The 17,101-nt window shown below is 48.6% G+C and overlaps 1 pseudogene; it reads right to left on the bottom strand.

Annotated features, from left to right (window-relative positions):
- Positions 1-15,707: 15,707 nt before the first annotated feature.
- Positions 15,708-15,826, bottom strand: LOC134929979 (5S ribosomal RNA; annotated as a pseudogene).
- Positions 15,827-17,101: the final 1,275 nt, after the last annotated feature.

Raw genomic sequence — 17,101 nt, 5'->3', positions numbered from 1 at the left:
CCGCCCCCTGGTCCTCCCGCTGATGAGCACCCCATCAGCCATCACTCGAAGCTTCGCCCACTGGACAGCGCGCACTCCGCGCAGCATTGTCTCCCTCTCCCTGCTTCATCTGAAGGCCTACTGCTTCTGCTGCCAGTCCTGTACTTTTTTTTTTTTTTAAATGCCGCCAAACAGTGGTGTGGGGTGTTCTGCAGCTGCTGATTGGCATCTTCAGCTGCTGTTGTCATTTATGCTCCACATCTAGAGGGGTATCTGGTGGCAGCATTATGGCAGCAGTGGTGTAACAATGGCAGAGCGAGCAGGGCATGTTGGGCGTTGGAGCCCAGGGCCAGCGCAAAGCAGCAAGCTGGGGTATGCAACGCCCGCAGACTTGTGAGCTCTAAAAGGAAGGGGCAGTCATTGGTCAGAGCAGCAGTCGGAAGGGAGCTGCTGAAATAGCGTAAGAAATGTGCCGGGACCTGGAGGAAGGGCAGCCGCTGACTGTGCTAGTGTTCTGACTCCTCAGAAAGCCCCCCGCCGTTGCCACGATGGAACCGCAGAAGGCTTTTAAGGAAGAGAGCGGAAGCTACTACAACCAGGTGTGGGGTAAGCAGAGAAGGTGTTTGAGTATAAGGGGCCAGCGTCTGCATTTATCGGGCCACCATAGAGCGATCATCCACCTCCGGTGTCCTGTACTCCGTCCAGCCTGTCACACTCCCATCATCAGTACCACTCTGCCTGCCGTGCCACTTCTCATTATCCCATCCCTCATTTACTGCCTCACCTACACTCCTAAGATTAATTTCCTCATTCACTGTCACTCTCTAACTGCCCCAGGTCTCTCTTTCTCTGTCTGTTCCTGGTCTCTCTCTCTCTTTCTGCTCCAGGTGTCTCTCCCTGCTCTGAGTGTTTCTTTCTCTCTGCTCCACGTGTCTCTCTCGCTGCTCTACGTCTCTTTCTCTCTCTCTCTCTCTTTACTCCATGTCTCTCTCTCTGCACCAGGTGTCTCTGTCATTCGCTTCTCTCTGCGCCAAGTGTCTCTCTCTCTCTCTGGTCCAGGTGTGTCTCTCTCTCTGCTCCGTGTCTCTCTCTCTGCTTCAGGTGTCTCTCTCTCTCTCTCTCTCTCTCTCTGCTCCAGGTGTCTCTTGCTCTATCTCTCTCTGCTCCAGGTGTCTCTATCTTTCTGCTTCATGTCTCTCTCTCTGCTCCAGGTGTCTCTCTCTCTGCTCCAGGTGTCTCTCTCTGCTCCAGGTGTCTCCTACTCTCTCTCTCTCTGGCCCAGGTGTCTCTAGCTCTCTGTTCCACGTCTCTCTCTCTGCTCCAGGTGTCTCTCGCTCTCTCTCTGCTCCAGGTGTCTCTTCCTCTCTCTTTGCTCCAGATGTTTCTTGATCACTCTCTGCTCCAGGTTTCTCTCCGTCTGCTCCACATCTCTTGCTCTTGCTCTCTCTCTCTCTGCTCCACGTGTCTCTCTTTCTCTCTTTCTGGCCCAGGTGTCTATAGATCTCTGCTCCACGTCTCTCTATCTGCTCCAGGTGTCTCTCGCTCTCTCCCTCTGCTGCAGGTGTCTCTTCCTCTCCCTCTGCTCCACATCTCTTGCTCTTTCTCTCTCTCTCTCTCTCTCTCTGATCCACAGCTCTCTTTCTCACTCTCCCTGCTCCACATCTCTCTCTGCTTCAGATGTCTCTTGTTCTCCCTCTCTGCTCCAGGTGTTTCTCTCTCTCTCTGCTGCAGGTGTCCCTTGCTTTTTCTCTGCCCCGGATGTCCCTCGCTTTCTCTCTGCTCCAGGTCTCTCACTCTCTCTCTACTCCAGGAGTCTCTCACTCTCTCTCTGCCTCAGTTGTCTCTCTCTCTCCATTCCAGGAGTCTCTCACTCACTCTATGCACCAGGTGTCTCTTGCTCTTCCTTTGCTCCAGGTATCTCTTGCTCTCTCTCTCTCTCTCTGCCCCAAGTGTCTCTTGTTCTGCTCCACAGCTCTCACTTTCTCTGCTCCATGTCTCTCTCTCTTTCTCTGCTCCACATCTCTCTCTCTCTGCTTCACGTCTCTCTCTCTGCTCCATATCTCTCTCTGTTCCAGGTGTCTCTGACTCTCTTTCTGCCCCAGGTGTCTCTGACTCTCTCTCTCTCTCTGCCCCAGGTGTATCTGTCTCTCTCTGCCCCATGTGTCTCTCGCTCTCTCTCTGTCCCAGGCGTCTATCGCTCTCTCTCTCTTCCCCAGGTGTCTCTCTCTCTCTGTCCTAGGTGTCTCTTGCTCTCTCCGTCCCATGCATCTTTGTTGCCCTCCCTTACTGGAGGTTCCTTGCTCTGTATGTCAGGGCATTTAACAGGAATGACAATTGCCCTGTGTCCGGTGTGTGCATCCCAGTGCGATGTTCTGGGTACTATATAGTTGGCGCGGGCACCAATTTTTTATTTGCCCTGGGCGCCATCAACCCCAGTTATACCTCTGCATGGCAGTAAAGATAACTATTGACACACTCTTAGAGGATAGCAGAACATAAGGACAGGTAAAATATGCTTTAAATGGACCATACCTATGGAGTGCAATGGAGTGTGCTCCTATAATAGGCATTTCTAGAAAAAGTTCTGTGTAAATTGTGCACGTTTTGGTGGTTGATAGATTATCCTAACACAGGTAATAAAGAGAGGGTTCTGTGTTTAGAGGTAACACTGCTCCTTTGTACCTCCCTGTCTGTCTGTCTCTCTATAGATCTGCCTACAGCTTGCTGTCTGATTTATCCCATTCCAGGGGTCCCTGCTGTGATGCTCTCTGTAATATATATTGGTCACTGATGATCTCTGTAATATATGGTGGTCACTGATGATCTCTTTAATATACATGGTCACTACAATGATCTCTAATATACTGTGGTCACTGTAATGCTTTCTATAATATATGGTGGTCGCCAATGCTCTCTGTAATATACAGTGGTCAGTGATGCTCTCTGTATAATATGGTGGTCAATGATGCTCTCTGTAATATACGGTGGTCACTGATGCTCTCTGTATAATACGGTGGTAACTGATGCTCTCTGTAATATATGGTGATCTCTGATGCTCTCTGTATAATACAGTGGTCACTGATGCTCTCTGTAATATATAGTGGTCACTGATGCTCTCTGTATAATATGGTTATCACTGATGCTCTCTGTAATATATGGTGATCACTGATGCTCTCTGTATAATACGGTGGTCACTGATGCTCTCTGTAATATACGGTGGTCACTGATACTCTCTGTATAATATGGTTGTCACTAATAATCTCTGTAATATACATGATCACTGATGCTCTCGGTATAATACGGTGGTCACTGAGGCTCTCTGTAATATACGGTGGTCACTGATGCTCTCTGTATAATATGGTTGTCACTGATGCTCTCTATAATATACGGTGATCACTGATGCTCTTTGTATAATATGGTGGTCACTGATGCTCTCTGTAATATACAGTGATCACTGATGCTCTCTGTATAATACGGTGGTCACTGATGCTCTCTGTAATATACGGTGATCACTGATGCTCTCTGTATAATACGGTGGTCACTGATGCTCTCTGTAATATACTGTGATCACTGATGCTCTCTGTATAATTCGGTGGTCACTGATGCTCTCTGTAATATACGGTGATCACTGATGCTCTCTGTATAATATGGTGGTCACTGATGCTCTCTGTAATATACGGTGATCACTGATGCTCTCTGTAATATACGGTGGTCACTGATGCTCTCTGCATAATATGGTTGTCACTGATGCCCTCTAATATACGGTGGTCACTGTGATGCTCTCTGTAATATACATGGTCACTGCAGTGCTCTCTGTAATATACATGGTCACTGCAGTGCTCTCTGTAATATACATGGTCACTGCAGTGCCCTCTAATATATGGTGGTCACTGCAATGCTCTCTGTAATATACGGTGGTCACTGCTGGGGATTTAATGAGTCTCCTGTTATGTGACAGTTGTGCTTGCTCTCCTGGTGCATAACTCACTTACGCAGCAGAAGAGCACAGCCATACTTCACTGCTTCTTCTGTGTGATGGTCTCCTCAAAGGGCAAATGTAAATCAGTTCCCACCACTGATGCAAGTTGGCCATGCTGGGTACTCAGCTTCAAGGTGCATGATGGCAGAGTTGGAGGAAACCGCTGAACACATGGGGGCCTGGCCCTTATGAGCCCTACACACTGGCCGATATCACTGCACGATATGAACGATCTCGTTCATTAATGAACGAGATAACGTTCATATCGTGCAGTGTGGAGGCACCAGCGATGAACGATGCGCGGCCCCGCGCTCATTCATCGCTGGTGCCATGTCGGCTGTGCATGCAGGCCAATATGGACGAGATCGTCCATATTTGCCTGCACTTCAATGGAGCCGCGTGATGGGGGGAGTGAAGAAACTTCACTCCCCCCGTCACTGCCCCCCCGCCGCTGAGTCGCACGTCGGCCGTATCTGCCGTCGGGCAGCTCGGCGGCGGATCGGCCAATGTGTAGGGCCCTTTAGGCCACTGAACGTCTTCATTAAAAAAAGAAAAATACATGTAATCGGCCGGTGGTTGATGGCAAGCATGGGGGGGGGGGGGGGAAATAACGTATCCCCTGCTCCCCCCCTCCTTAATCAAGCTTTGCAGCGACACACAATAGGCCCTTCATGAATTTCAGCTCCAGGCCCATGTAGACATTAATCTGGCACTGAGACAGAGTGCCTGACAGGAGTTATGCAGGGGAGCCCTGAAGATGATGAGAAGATCAGGGAAGTAGTCTGTGTTGGGGGAGGGAGGTATGCCCCACACACCCCAGTTTTGAGATCCTGTGCATGTCTAAGCCAGATACCCATGGACTAATGCACTGTAGTGAGTAGCAAACAGCCAGAGTAGCCCCTTCCTGCTCCTATACCCAATTGTCCCCCTTTTTTGTTCTACTCCTCCCATCTCCATCCTCAGGCCCATCTTTCCGTTTCCCCTATCCTGTCTATATTGCCTTACTCGAAATTTATCCTTCTGCCTCTGTACACAGAGACCAGGGCAAAGAGACAGAAAAATGTGTAGAGAGGCAGAGTAGTGACGGGTGACATGTACTAAGCAGTGATAAAAGTGGATAAGCAAGCCAGTGGAGAAGTTGCCCATGGCAACCAATCAGCATTGGCATAACATAATTTGCATACTATGAACGTATACAGAGCAGCTGATTGGTTGCCATGGGCAACTTCTCCACTGGCTCACTTCTCCACATTTATCACTGCTTAGTACATGTCCCCCGTAAGTGTGGGCAGGTAATGCAGTTAGGTAGTGTTGGGAGGTAGTTTAGAGAGGTGTAGTGTGGGGTGGTAGCAAAGTGATATAGTGTGGGATGTAGTGCAGTGATATAGTGTGGGGAGGTAACATAGTGATGTAGTGGGGAGTAGTAGTTCAGTTATACCGTATAGTGCAAGGATGATGTGTGAGTAGGTAACAGTAATGTAGTGTTGAGAGGTAGTTTGGTGAGGTATATTGCGGAGATGTAATATGGGGACTTAAGGTGGGTACACACTAGTAGATATATCTGCAGATCAATTGATCTGCAGATATATCTATGTACGGATCGGGCAGTGTGCTATGCATACACACTGCCCGATCCGTCGGGGGACTGACGTCATGAACTGGGCGGGCGCCCGCCCAGTTCACCTGTCAATCACCGCCGGCCGCCGCAGCATGTGTACGGGCGGTCGGACGACCGCCCCGTACACACACAGCGACGCGCCAATATATCGTTAGATATATTGGCTGTCGGCTGTGCTGCGCGGCCGACGCGATACGTCTGTGAACAACGGAGTTCACAGATGTATCGCCCGTACACACTGGCCGACGGTCCCGCGATGTATCGGCCGTTCAAGAGAACGGCCGATACATCGACCAGTGTGTACGGGCCTTTAGCCAGTGGTGGGATTCAAATAAATTAAAAACAGGTTCTATGTCCTAATGACCATTTTAAGTATACCGAAAGGTAGTTTAATAATTCATGCATTTAATACTCAAATAACACCCATTATGCGTTATGCCACACACTGTAACGCCAATTACATATTATGATACACACAGTACATTGCTAGGGGTCTCCTGTGCGTTGCCAGAGGTTTCATGCGCGTTGTTAGTGGTCTCCTGTGCGTTGCCAGTGGTTTCATACGTGTTGCTAGGGATCTCCTGTGCGTTGCCAGTGGTTTCATACGTGTTGCTAGGGGGTCTCCTGTGCGTTGCCAGGGCTTTCCTGCGTATTGCCAGGTATCTCCTGGCCGCTGCATCAGTAAAGTTAGGGAGGGTGGGTGCAGGCATCAGTGGTTACTGCTAGCCCCCGCAGTAGATTGAGACACGCTGGGGGCTGTGGAAGCGCTTCTGTACCATATTAGTGTAAAAAAACCACCCTCTTAAAATGCCCGCCGCCGAGGAGACAGGCACTAGAGGCAGTGCCAGATTAAGGTCCACATGGGCCTGGAGCTGAGATTTATGAAGGGCCTATTGTTTGTGCCGCAGGAGGAGTGATCAGCATGGTGGGGGTATGAGCACTGATGGGGGGGTATGACCAGTGTTGTGGGTGTGTGGTCTTAACAGGGAGTGTGGTCTACCATCTGTCTTCAACCATTTCAAACTCATACCCCTCTGGCTTATATGAAGCATATGCTCCTGTTATACTACTGATCATTGCATACCCCCCCCCCCCCCCCCCCCCCCACCACCACCACCACACACTCACAAATAATGGTTAGAGTGCACTGACAGAGACATGCACCTCAAAATTTATAATTTTCCAATATCTATCTGTAAACATAGTGCAGAAGATGAAAACATAAGAAATACAAAATAAATATTAAATAAAACTAATATGTGACCTGCATTTTATGCAAATGCTACTGCAAAGACCTTCCTTTGTGTACAAGTGTGCATCTGAATGTGCAAGGACTAAGACGCCCACTGTCAGTGTCTGTAGATGCTGTAACACCGCTTGGTGCTTCTTTAGACACTATTATTGGTCGCACCGTCGAAACTTGCACAAGCCCTTGGGTAAGTGCAGATTTTCCAATTTGAGTGTGGCCTCCAATGTTAACGATGAATCGTCTGTGTATGAAACCACCTTAGCATCATGTACGCAACACGCCCATGAGACTGACCATTTTTGTGCCCATTAATAGCCACCTCCCAGTCACTGCCCAGGAATTGGATACACATTGGAGGGAATTCAATTAGCATTGCATGCACGTAACTCCCACTTTAAGTGCCTGGAGCTATAATATCTAGTACTGGTCCTCCTTACACATTATGCCACACAGAATGAGCCAAAATTCACAATATGCCACACAGTGTGAGCCAAAATTCCCACAGAATGAGACAAAATTGATATTATGCCACATGGAATGAGCCAAAATTCACATTATGCCACACGGAATGACGCAAAATTCACATTATGCCACACGGAATGAGCCAAAATTCACATTATGCCATATAGTATGAGATAAAATTCACATTATGCCACATGGAATGAGCCAAAATTCACATTATGCCACACGGAATGAGCCAAAATTCTCCCTGGGAGAGTGACAGCAGGGACATAGAGAGGGACACGGAGAGTGATAGAGGGACAGGGAGAGTGACAGAGGGACATACGGACAGGGAGAGTGACAGAGGGACATAGGGAAAGGGAGAGGGACAAGGAAAGTGACATAGGGACAGGGAGAGTGACAGGGGGAGTGGCAGAGGGACATAGGGACAGGTAGAGTGACATGGAGAGTGAAAGAGGTACATCGGGACAGGGAGAGTGACAGCAGGAACATAGAGAGTTACAGAGGGACAGGAAGAGAGACAGAGGGACATAGGGACAGGGAGAGTGACAGCAGGGACAGAGAGAGGTACAGAGGGACAGGGAGAGAGACAGAGGGACATAGGGACAGGGAGAGTGACAGCAGGGACAGAGAGAGGTACAGAGGGACAGGGAGAGTGACAGCAGGGACATACAGAGTTACAGAGGGACAGGGAAAGAGACAGAGGGACATAGGGACAGGGAGAGTGACAGCAGGGACAGAGAGAGGTACAGAGGGACAGGGAGAGAGACAGAGGGACATAGGGACAGGGAGAGTGACAGCAGGGACAGAGAGAGGTACAGAGGGACAGGGAGAGAGACAGAGGGACATAGGGACAGGGAGAGTGACAGCAAGGAGATACAGTAGGGAGAGAGAAAAACAGCAAGGTCAGATTGCCTAATGGGCAGCGGTGAGGAGAAGGAGGCTGTGGTCAGTTGTGGTGCGGAGGAGGCTATGGTCGGCAACAGTGCAGAGAAGGAGGAGGCTGTGGTCGGTGGCAGCGGTGTGAAGGAGGAGGCTGTGGTTGGCGGTGCGGAGGATGCAGCGGCTGCTGTGGCCTTCAGTGTGGCTCTGGCTGTGAAGCCCCCCTGCATCCAGTCCGCCTATCATTTCAAATCTGTCGCGGACCAGCAGCCAGTCAGGAGCGGCTGCGCGGCTGCTCCTCATTAGCTGCCGGCTTGAGAGCTCCAATTGGCGCTTGAATAGCGCCAAATTTGAAATGATGGCGGCGGGGGCCTTCAGCAGTCAGTGCACAAAGTGTTGGTATGCCATAGCGGTATATACCGACCCACATTGAGCACTGTATATAGTATACCCTCTTGTGTATACACATAAATACATTATACTGTGACCAATGCACCAGCACACACAAGGCTGCACCAGCACACACAGGGATACACTGCACTGCAACAGCACATACAGGGTTACACCGCACTGCTCCAGCACACACCGTACTGCACCAGCACACAGGGTTACACCATATGGGCAGCACACACAGAGTTACACTGCACTGCACACACACACCATACAGTGGAAGTACAAAGGGTTTCACCACACTGCTCCAGCACACAAAGGGTTACAACATACAGTGACAGCACACACAGGGCAAATCCATCGAGTGGAAGCACACACTGGGTTACACCCCACTGCACCAGCACACACAGGGTCAATCTGTACAGTGGCAACACACACAGCATTTACGCAGACCCACAAATGCAAATAATCAGGTATTACGTACATCTCTGAATCAGGCCCTGATGTTCTTAAATCAGCATACAGATGTGTCTTGCTGCAGCCATGCTGCTTTTAGCAGTGTGCTGTAGCGGGACCACAATGCGAACGCAGTGCATCATGCCACGCTTGTTTGCATTGCTGCCGGGTCCCACTGAAGTGAATGGGAGGCGGGTGCATGCACACACCAGCTTCCAATCATATCTATGGCATAGCGGGAATGTGCGATTGTACGCGCCCAGCTATGCCACGGTATGCTTGCTACGATGCGTACACATTACAGCAAGGACAAAAAGGCACACATCTGTATGCTGCTTTACAGACAACTTCAGAAAATACAACCATTAGGGAAAAATCAGCTGTCCCACTCACCAATTCTGGGTTGCAGAGAGGTAGACTGCACACCAAACCATAGGTTCTTCGGATGGCTGGCGGGGCAGAGCTTAGAGCAATCAGGGGACACCCACACTGGTGACACAATTTCAGGTGACCAGGAGTTGGGTTTATCACGACTGGGGGCGGAGCTAAGTGAGACCAGGGTGGTCCACTCTGGAGACACAGCTGTTCAGATGACCAGGAGCAGAGCTAAGTATGGCCAGGAGGCTCCCAGCCTCCCACACTGTTGGCAAAGAATCGCATGGCCGGGGGCGGGGCTTATCGCGCACAGGGGGTGGAGCCTAGTGCGACCAGGAGGCTCTATCACACTTAGCACAGCATCGCAAACTGGGGGCGGGGCTTATCGTGCACCGGGGGCGGGGCCTAGAGTGACCAGGAGGGTCTTACTAGAGGCAAAGCATCGGATGGCTGGGGGAGGGCTGGAGGTCAGCGCTGCTAGGGGGCGGAGCTTATTGCGGGCAGAGGGCGGGCCCTATCGCAGCCAGGAGGGTCACACACTGGTGGCAAATCCTCGGTTGGCGGGGGGCGGAGCTTAGCACGGCCAGGGGCAGAGCATAGGTCTGCTGCGCTCCGGTGATCGGCGGCCAGGAACTGGGGTATGTGTGTACGATGTTTGGGGCAGCCAGGTGATAATGTGCTGGGCTGATGGTTACAGTAGTGACAGGAAAAAAAATTTTTCCTGTCAACACTGCACTGCATTGTATCCTCTGGGCCTATTTTCATGGGAGGCCTGAAGCTGCAGCTCCGTCCACCCCATTGTTAATTCAGCCCTGGCTAGAGGTCAAGTGTGACCTCTAGCATCTGTCTCCTCCTTGGCGGCGGCCATTTTTGGTTGTTTTTTTTTCCATTGCTATGGTACAGAAGCACTTCTGCAGCCCCCAGCGCATCTCAATCTACTGCGGGGGCTGTGGGGGCAGCGGTGGCAAGCTCTACTGGGGTAACGGAATCTGCACCTATGCTGGCGGCGCTCATTAACAAACGGTTCTCAGAACCATACCTAACATTAGGTATCGGTTCTGAAGAACCAGTGCGAACCGGCTGAATCCCACCACTGGACTTAGCGCAGTGATATAGTGCAGGAATGCAGTATAAGTAGGTAGCATAATAATGCAGTGTAGAGTGGTGAAATCTCTCCGGTTAGCTGGTCATTGGGCTCCTGCTCTGTGACCCCGCACCCACCTGCCCACACAGGGAGACATTCTTTGTGGTGCTAATTAGAGATGAGCGCCTGAAATTTTTCGGGTTTTGTGTTTTGGTTTTGGGTTCGGTTCCGCGGCCGTGTTTTGGGTTCGAACGCGTTTTGGCAAAACCTCACCGAATTTTTTTTGTCGGATTCGGGTGTGTTTTGGATTCGGGTGTTTTTTTCAAAAAACACTAAAAAACAGCTTAAATCATAGAATTTGGGGGTCATTTTGATCCCAAAGTATTATTAACCTCAAAAACCATAATTTACACTCATTTTCAGTCTATTCTGAATACCTCACACCTCACAATATTATTTTTAGTCCTAAAATTTGCACCGAGGTCGCTGTGTGAGTAAGATAAGCGACCCTAGTGGCCGACACAAACACCGGGCCCATCTAGGAGTGGCACTGCAGTGTCACGCAGGATGTCCCTTCCAAAAAACCCTCCCCAAACAGCACATGACGCAAAGAAAAAAAGAGGCGCAATGAGGTAGCTGTGTGAGTAAGATTAGCGACCCTAGTGGCCGACACAAACACCGGGCCCATCTAGGAGTGGCACTGCAGTGTCACGCAGGATGGCCCTTCCAAAAAACCCTCCCCAAACAGCACATGACGCAAAGAAAAAAAGAGGCGCAATGAGGTAGCTGTGTGAGTAAGATTAGCGACCCTAGTGGCCGACACAAACACCGGGCCCATCTAGGAGTGGCACTGCAGTGTCACGCAGGATGTCCCTTCCAAAAAACCCTCCCCAAACAGCACATGACGCAAAGAAAAAAAGAGGCGCAATGAGGTAGCTGTGTGAGTAAGATTAGCGACCCTAGTGGCCGACACAAACACTGGGCCCATCTAGGAGTGGCACTGCAGTGTCACGCAGGATGTCCCTTCCAAAAAACCCTCCCCAATCAGCACATGATGCAAAGAAAAAGAAAAGAAAAAAGAGGTGCAAGATGGAATTGTCCTTGGGCCCTCCCACCCACCCTTATGTTGTATAAACAAAAAACAGGACATGCACACTTTAACCAACCCATCATTTCAGTGACAGGGTCTGCCACACGACTGTGACTGATATGACGGGTTGGTTTGGACCCCCCCCAAAAAAGAAGCAATTAATCTCTCCTTGCACAAACTGGCTCTACAGAGGCAAGATGTCCACCTCATCTTCACCCTCCGATATATCACCGTGTACATCCCCCTCCTCACAGATTATCAATTCGTCCCCACTGGAATCCACCATCTCAGCTCCCGGTGTACTTTGTGGAGGCAATTGCTGCTGGTCAATGTCTCCGCGGAGGAATTGATTATAATTCATTTTAATGAACATCATCTTCTCCACATTTTCTGGATGTAACCTCGTACGCCGATTGCTGACAAGGTGAGCGGCGGCACTAAACACTCTTTCGGAGTACACACTTGTGGGAGGGCAACTTAGGTAGAATAAAGCCAGTTTGTGCAAGGGCCTCCAAATTGCCTCTTTTTCCTGCCAGTATAAGTACGGACTGTGTGACGTGCCTACTTGGATGCGGTCACTCATATAATCCTCCACCATTCTATCAATGTTGAGAGAATCATATGCAGTGACAGTAGACGACATGTCCGTAATCATTGTCAGGTCCTTCAGTCCGGACCAGATGTCAGCATCAGCAGTCGCTCCAGACTGCCCTGCATCACCGCCAGCGGGTGGGCTCGGAATTCTGAGCCTTTTCCTCGCACCCCCAGTTGCGGGAGAATGTGAAGGAGGAGATGTTGACAGGTCGCGTTCCGCTTGACTTGACAATTTTGTCACCAGCAGGTCTTTCAACCCCAGCAGACCTGTGTCTGCCGGAAAGAGAGATCCAAGGTAGGCTTTAAATCTAGGATCGAGCACGGTGGCCAAAATGTAGTGCTCTGATTTCAACAGATTGACCACCCGTGAATCCTTGTTAAGCGAATTAAGGGCTGCATCCACAAGTCCCACATGCCTAGCGGAATCGCTCCCTTTTAGCTCCTTCTTCAATGCCTCCAGCTTCTTCTGCAAAAGCCTGATGAGGGGAATGACCTGACTCAGGCTGGCAGTGTCTGAACTGACTTCACGTGTGGCAAGTTCAAAGGGCATCAGAACCTTGCACAACGTTGAAATCATTCTCCACTGCACTTGAGACAGGTGCATTCCACCTCCTATATCGTGCTCAATTGTATAGGCTTGAATGGCCTTTTGCTGCTCCTCCAACCTCTGAAGCATATAGAGGGTTGAATTCCACCTCGTTACCACTTCTTGCTTCAGATGATGGCAGGGCAGGTTCAGTAGTTTTTGGTGGTGCTCCAGTCTTCTGTACGTGGTGCCTGTACGCCGAAAGTGTCCCGCAATTTTTCTGGCCACCGACAGCATCTCTTGCACGCCCCTGTCGTTTTTTAAAAAATTCTGCACCACCAAATTCAAGGTATGTGCAAAACATGGGACGTGCTGGAATTTGCCCATATTTAATGCACACACAATATTGCTGGCGTTGTCCGATGCCACAAATCCACAGGAGAGTCCAATTGGGGTAAGCCATTCCGCGATGATCTTCCTCAGTTGCCGTAAGAGGTTTTCAGCTGTGTGCGTATTCTGGAAAGCGGTGATACAAAGCGTAGCCTGCCTAGGAAAGAGTTGGCGTTTGCGAGATGCTGCTACTGGTGCCGCCGCTGCTGTTCTTGCGGCGGGAGTCCATACATCTACCCAGTGGGCTGTCACAGTCATATAGTCCTGACCCTGCCCTGCTCCACTTGTCCACATGTCCGTGGTTAAGTGGACATTGGGTACAACTGCATTTTTTAGGACACTGGTGAGTCTTTTTCTGACGTCCGTGTACATTCTCGGTATCGCCTGCCTAGAGAAGTGGAACCTAGATGGTATTTGGTAACGGGGGCACACTGCCTCAATAAATTGTCTAGTTCCCTGTGAACTAACGGCGGATACCGGACGCACGTCTAACACCAACATAGTTGTCAAGGACTCAGTTATCCGCTTTGCAGTAGGATGACTGCTGTGATATTTCATCTTCCTCGCAAAGGACTGTTGAACAGTCAATTGCTTACTGGATGTAGTACAAGTGGGCTTACGACTTCCCCTCTGGGATGACCATCGACTCCCAGCGGCAACAACAGCAGCGCCAGCAGCAGTAGGCGTTACACGCAAGGATGCATCGGAGGAATCCCAGGCAGGAGAGGACTCGTCAGAATTGCCAGTGACATGGCCTGCAGGACTATTGGCATTCCTGGGGAAGGAGGAAATTGACACTGAGGGAGTTGGTGGGGTGGTTTGCGTGAGCTTGGTTACAAGAGGAAGGGATTTACTGGTCAGTGGACTGCTTCCGCTGTCACCCAAAGTTTTTGAACTTGTCACTGACTTATTATGAATGCGCTGCAGGTGACGTATAAGGGAGGATGTTCCGAGGTGGTTAACGTCCTTACCCCTACTTATTACAGCTTGACAAAGGGAACACACGGCTTGACACCTGTTGTCCGCATTTCTGGTGAAATACCTCCACACCGAAGAGCTGATTTTTTTGGTATTTTCACCTGGCATGTCAACGGCCATATTCCTCCCACGGACAACAGGTGTCTCCCCGGGTGCCTGACTTAAACAAACCACCTCACCATCAGAATCCTCCTGGTCAATTTCCTCCCCAGCGCCAGCAACACCCATATCCTCCTCATCCTGGTGTACTTCAACACTGACATCTTCAATCTGACTATCAGGAACTGGACTGCGGGTGCTCCTTCCAGCACTTGCAGGGGGCGTGCAAATGGTGGAAGGCGCATGCTCTTCACGTCCAGTGTTGGGAAGGTCAGGCATCGCAACCGACACAATTGGACTCTCCTTGTGGATTTGGGATTTCAAAGAACGCACAGTTCTTTGCGGTGCTTTTGCCAGCTTGAGTCTTTTCAGTTTTCTAGCGAGAGGCTGAGTGCTTCCATCCTCATGTGAAGCTGAACCACTAGCCATGAACATAGGCCAGGGCCTCAGCCGTTCCTTGCCACTCCGTGTGGTAAATGGCATATTGGCAAGTTTACGCTTCTCCTCCGACAATTTTATTTTAGGTTTTGGAGTCCTTTTTTTACTGATATTTGGTGTTTTGGTTTTGACATGCTCTGTACTATGCCATTGGGCATCGGCCTTGGCAGACGACGTTGCTGGCATTTCATCGTCTCGGCCATGACTAGTGGCAGCAGCTTCAGCACGAGGTGGAAGTGGATCTTGATCTTTCCCTAATTTTGGAACCTCAACATTTTTGTTCTCCATATTTTAATAGGCACAACTAAAAGGCACCTCAGGTAAACAATGGAGATGGATGGATTGGATACTAGTATACAATTATGGACGGGCTGCCGAGTGCCGACACAGAGGTAGCCACAGCCGTGAACTACCGCACTGTACTGTGTCTGCTGCTAATATATAGACTGGTTGATAAAGAGATAGTATACTCGTAACTAGTATGTAAAAAACACAGGTTGTTGATCTTGCACCGAGATAGATTCAAAAATACAAGGAATTATATAGAAGCCAGAAATGGACAATCATATATTGGAAATCCTTATCTGTCCGTATGGCGGTGCGCCCAGGGTCATAAAAATGAAGTATATGTATATCTACAAAGAGAAAAAGTATGACACTAGTTTGGGCGCACTCTTATTTTTGTTTTCTTTTAAATTATGATCAAATAAACAATAATAATGACATCTTAAGCTTGTACTATACACCTCCTTAGAAATCCCAAAACTGTATATATGCTGCACGTATGACCATATATGAAAATGGTATCAGGGAGGAACACCAATGGATGTTTACAAGATAATGTGTGGAATGTTCAGATCCTTAATTATATCTGGATAATTGCATAATGGAGGGTGGCTACATCACAAGCAACCTCCGTCTGCCAAGGATCTGTACAAACTTAGTTTGTATTGATACAACCCTAGATAGGGTAGAATTAGTGAATGGGAGAGCCCACACACTGTATGCTGATATCTAGTAGTGATCCACGGTCTTAGATTGATAAATTTATTAGGAAAAATTAGTTGGAATCAGTAAAGTAGTGATACTGCTGTTGGCGTTATTGCCCTTGGTAGATCTTCCTACTTCACCGGGTATTCCCTAGTGGTCACCCGTCTAGGTACTGACCCAGCCCACCTCCGTTTAGCTTCCAAGATCGGACGAGATTGGGCGTGAACGGAGGGGTATGGTCGTAGAGAGAAATTGCCCTACATCGCCAATGAGAGTGCACCGAAGCGGAAGGATGGATTCCTTCTCGGGAAAAGAATGTTTATAAGAATGTATAGATAATAAGATGTGAATCTGCTGTCCACGTTAGATTGGCGGGACGTGTCCCGTAGTGGACTAGTCCGCCTGAATCGTGGATGAGAGTTCACGGAAGGAAGAGAAGTGGGAATGAAGGAAAAGAATTACACAGTTATATAAGACACATATATGGACATTCTCAATTTCCTCCGTACACCTATCGGATTTCAATTAGATATGCGTCTTGGATAAGCAGTATCGTACTGATGATATAATAATGAAGAAAAGCATAAGATGCCGTGAGATAAACACACTAAATATTCCTTTGTGACAGTGGAAAAGTAGGAATTTGTTTTGAACAGTGGTGGGCACACGGTATTTGCCTAGAAAATGTGTGTATTTTTTTGTTTAAAAGGTAAATATACCTACAGAGGTCTTGCAGAAAAATAATAAATTGTTTAATTGTTTGTATAACAATACCTATGAGAGAGTATTGAAAATGGTGTTACTGCCAGTTAGAAAAATCCTCTGTTTCTGAAAAAAGTCTGATTATGTGCCTGCTGGAGCAGCAAGAAGACAGATTTGAAGATGCACACCTTATCGGGGTATTGCAGGTAATGTTCCTGCGTTACTAATACACACACAAACTTATTTGTATATGAACACCTATGAGAAGGTATTATGGGTGGTGCTCCTGCTTGTTAGGAAAATACTGTGTTCTGAGAAGGGTCTAATTATGAGCCTGCAAACACAGCAAGAAGGTAGATTGTTTTGAATATGCACACCTACAGTGGGGTGTTGCAGGTAATGTTCCTGCTAACCAAAAATAAATGAACCACAAATGGTTAGAGAGTAGATATTAAGTATCACATATTCAAATGTAAGACAATAGTGTGTACCGTTTATATCTATTGTTTCTTGTACGTGCGATACCTGCTCGTTTTAAACCGTGGATATATTTTATGTACTTAATTAAATGTGAAAAATTATCTTTCTACTACGCTATTGTGGAGTGTGATATTCTGGGAGCATTTCCAATTAACACTCACTAAGTAGAAAAATGCTATAAGTACATATAGGTTTAAACGGTACACACTATTGGTTGTTTCTTTTTCTCTTTTGCATATCACTGTGATGATATTGGTCTGAGGACCGAAGATTCCTATCTGAGATAAGTGCTTGTCCCATTTTTTCACTAAATATCATTCTATGTCCCCACCGTCATTTT

Source organism: Pseudophryne corroboree, chromosome 5, assembly GCF_028390025.1.
Source record: "Pseudophryne corroboree isolate aPseCor3 chromosome 5, aPseCor3.hap2, whole genome shotgun sequence".
Classification (NCBI taxonomy): domain Eukaryota; kingdom Metazoa; phylum Chordata; class Amphibia; order Anura; family Myobatrachidae; genus Pseudophryne; species Pseudophryne corroboree.
This window is presented reverse-complemented; position numbering and strand designations above follow the sequence as displayed.